The following is a 3,987-nucleotide window of genomic DNA, read 5'->3' on the forward strand; positions in this document are numbered from 1 at the left end:
AACTTCCAAGCCACTTAAATACTACTAGAACTTGTTGGTTTGTGGGTTTTTTTTAAATAATAGCTGCAAAGTGTCTGCCACATATATTCTCTGTATCAGACTTTATAAATGTGAATGTGCTTTATAATCAGCAATTATAAAGCACATTCACACAGCAAATTTGGAAGCATGGTCCATAAAGCGTTCCTTAAGCTTGAGATTCAATATCACACAAATTAAAAGAGCTGTTCTGTTCTCTACTATCACAACCATTCCAGAAGTCTGTCTTTAAGTGCTAACAGCACTTCTAATATTCATTCTACACGCTATACCCACTCTTTTGCAATCAAGCCCTGTCAAGAGACAAATGCAATTTATGAAGCAATTAATAGTGTTTTAAAAACAGCCAGTGTAATTTTACTGAACTCCAGACTTGTGTTATTTTTATAAGAAATCAGCAGACGGCTGTGCTCAACACTCCAAAGAAGAGCAGATGAGAAATTGCTGGCCTTGTTTAATCACCTTCTAATTTGTCATGACTGGTCTGTAACAACCACTTATCCAACCCTGGGGAAAACACAATACTAAACATCTTGAATGGATTTCAGAAATAACATATACAATTACTTATAGTCCACAAGAAAGACTGAGATATAAAACATCCAGCAAAATTTCTGTGGACCAACAGAGACATCACAAAATGCTCTTGTGAACAATTCTGAAACTAAATATAGTTAAAATTAATTTAGTTTCAAATTATTACCTTTAAAAACTCCCTCTGCCTTTGCAAAAGAACTCTGGAAACCAAAGCAAAAATTTCCAGGACTGAGCGAGAAAAGGTAAGGTACACAACTCACAAGAAACTACCAAATAAGATTAAATCAAACTAAGAATACTGCCAGAAGCAAACCATGTTATCAAGAGGTAGTAGCAGTCTTTTATGCCAAGAACTTCCCATTTAATTTTTCAGAAGTTAAAAAGATTTTATTTCAGGTTTCCATGACAGTTTCATACTGCATCCTCACCTGCGGTGTAAATTAGTGTTCTCACCTTCAACAGAAAAAACCCCAAACCCAGGAAGTACTAGAGAAATAGCCTAAGGTAAAACGATAATGTAAGTCCCTGGGAACACAGTCGTGTTATCCTCCAACATTATCAAAAGGAACAGCGTATTAAGTTAAAGAGGGCTGCCCAAAGGTTGACTGCCAAAAAACCCCCAACCATTTCTAAGAGCTTGTGTGTAGCCTGAAGTGATAAACTATCGTCTAGAGAGGTTAAGCAGCTTTCATACCTGAAGCTGTCAACAACTTAACGTTCCTGTAGCCCAAGGTAAAAATGTTAATGTATGCCATCGGGAGAACTACAGAATTCTGCTCTTGACCAAAATGCGTTAAAAACTTCTCAAAAACGTATTAAAGAAACATGAAAAGTAAGAGCATAAAAGAGATCAAAATAGACATGCAATCCCTGAGCAGAAAGAACAAAAAATAACACAGTACTACATAAGTCTAGGAGCAAAGAAATTAAAACATTCATGCTAGAAAAAAAGCCGTGAAAAAAAGCTTTTAAGAATCACCAATGTCAATACGCATAATCTCTACGTGATTTCTTTTTAAATTGATTTTGTTGCCATTTAGAAGGGCTCAGGCCCGCACACATGCAAAGAAACAGGTTCTGCAGAACTTGCTGTTCCTTGAACGCGCAGGCCACCCCAGAGTTACAAATGGAAGTCAGTATGCCACTTCTGAGCTCCAGAAAACAAGATAATGGGGATGCTTGCTATCAAAAACTAATCAATAGCATCAGTAACCCCGCATGCACTCGTTTCTGACAAACAGCAGAAAGCAGCCCTCGCCCACTTTCATTAGGAAAGATCTTGCTTTGCCATCACGTTGTTTGCTGCTGCCCTGCAAACCAGCACCCTCCCTCCCTTACCTCTGCATCGCTCCCTTACGTACACGTACTCCTACACCCCGTGCAGTTAGCAAGCGCTAATTAACCCCCGCACACGGCTCCGCAGACCCGAGATGCTGGGCCAGCCCAGCGGCAGGGTGGGCCACGCCATCCCCGGGACGACGGGGCTGCGCTTCACCCCCGTCCCCTCGCACACCCGCAGCCCGACCCGGGGCGCCCACCAGGCCCGGCGTCCCGCGGCCCCCAGCGCGCCCGCCTCCGCCCCAGCAGACCGCGGAGTCTCTCCTCCCGCCCTCCCTGGCGCAGCACCTGCCAGCGCCAGGCGCCGCCGCCACACCGGGAGCCGGGCCCGCCGCTTCGAGGCCTCGCGGCGCGGAGCGGAGCGGAGCCGGCGGCCGGGCGGCGCCTCAGGCCGCGCTGAGATCCGCCGGCGGGCGCGCCGCTTCCGCTACCGCACAAGCCCCGCCCTGCGCCAGCACCGCCGCTTCCCGGAGGGAGAGAGGCCGGGCCCCGGGCCGGGCCCTTCCGGTCACGTGTGTGTGTGTGTACGGGAGAGGCACCGGGCGTCCCGCCGCCAACGGCTGGGGGTGGAGCCTCAGCGAAGCCCCGCCCATCGGGCCGGCGCAAGGCGATGGCGTCAGGCAGCCGGCGGGAAGGGGGGTGCTGGTCTGCGCCTTCCGGGCATCGGCTCCGCGGCGGGGCGAGGGAGGGGAGCCGCGGCCTTGCGCTGCCTCCAGCGGCGAGCCCCTTCCCTCAGCCGCCGGGTTGCAGCCGGCTCGCTCCGTCCCCAGAGAGAGGTGCGCGGACCGCCGGGGCTCGCAGCCGAGGAAGGGCGGCTGGAGGGAGCCCCTCTGGTGCGCACGACAGGGGCCGGTCCGGGGGAGCTGTCTGTTGTTTGCCAGTGCTGTAGGAGCGCTACGGGTTGTGGTCACAGGGCGGGCCCCGATACAGGTGGAAAAGCAGCTCCTCCAGGAGAAATCAGTGTAACAGTGGTTGTGGGTGGTTTGGGAAGGGGAAGTGCAAGGAGGCGGGCGGCACGCATTGCCGGAGGGCAGCCTGGAGGCACCAAGCGGGGTAACGTCAGTGAGTGTTATTACACTGCTTGCTTGTATGCTTATGTGATTTTCAGATATTCAGAACTTGGATTCATGTTCAAGTGCTGCGTATAGCAATAATGTTACACACAGGGTCATATACACGCGATGTATTCCACGTGTGTGTGTTTTTGTTAGGTTACTCATACCCATGAGTTGCCCATGCCTCTTAATTCTGTGAAGTGCATCAAGTACTTTGAGTTATGTTGCAATTTCATGTTGTAACGACAATGTGGTTAATTTACTAATGTAATCGTTTGTTAATTCCCTGTTCCGCTTTGAGTCCATAGGCAGGTTACCAACTCAATCGTGCCAGCAGCTACTTTACTTTGGAACTGCGAAGCAACTTTAGTCATTGCAGCTCAGGAAGTGTTAATTGGCGGTTGCTGCCATCCAAAAAGTGGATTTGAAAGCAGATTCATGCCTGGCATGCAGTAAACCAGTTCCACATGCTCAGGAGAGATACTGTGTTTATTCACGCCTGGGTGCTGGGTGGACTGTTCCACAAATCAAGCACACCAATGCCAGCTTTTTTGTTACATTTATACACCACAGTTACAAAGTAGTACACTCCTGGTTACAATGGTTGGTTGTAACCTACATATAATATTTGCTGTGTCATTCGTTGTAGTTACTCCGCATGCTCAGAGGAGAGGCCTCCACCTGGGCTGGGGTCTTTCTGACCTGTGGGTGTGATTTTTAGCATTATAAGGAAGGCAGTTCACTTCGGGACACCTTAAAAGTTAGTTTCATTGCCACGTTAGGTGATGGAATGGTCACTTTGCCAAGCTGCCAAATAACTCATCCTTTAGTACGACCAGTCCCGACTGTTCTCCTTTGATCTTTCAAGCACGACCAGGACCTTGTTGTGCCCATGGGTTCGTTATTGTTTCAGGAGGGTCACTTCACCGCAGGCCCAGGATGCACTGGCTGTGTAACCATGGCTACCAACGGCAGGCACGCAACACGGCACCGCTGCCGCGGGCGCCTTTAACACAGC

General features: G+C 49.3%; 1 protein-coding gene across 3 annotated transcripts in view; it reads right to left on the reverse strand.

Moving 5' to 3' along the window:
• TGFBRAP1 (transforming growth factor beta receptor associated protein 1) overlaps nt 1-2,388 on the reverse strand; it is a 33,971-nt gene extending 31,583 nt beyond the window's left edge. The window contains exon 1 of one of the 3 annotated variants that reach the window (XM_030476342.1): nt 2,203-2,388. The gene's annotated coding sequence lies outside the window, so the exon portion shown is untranslated. Of the gene's footprint in view, nt 1-742; nt 1,776-2,089; nt 2,168-2,202 lie in introns of those variants that run through there. The other 2 variants (XM_030476343.1, XM_030476344.1) reach the window with 2 other exon arrangements.
• Nucleotides 2,389-3,987: the final 1,599 nt, after the last annotated feature.

This window comes from Strigops habroptila, chromosome 2 (genome assembly GCF_004027225.2).
Source record: "Strigops habroptila isolate Jane chromosome 2, bStrHab1.2.pri, whole genome shotgun sequence".
Taxonomy (NCBI): domain Eukaryota; kingdom Metazoa; phylum Chordata; class Aves; order Psittaciformes; family Psittacidae; genus Strigops; species Strigops habroptila.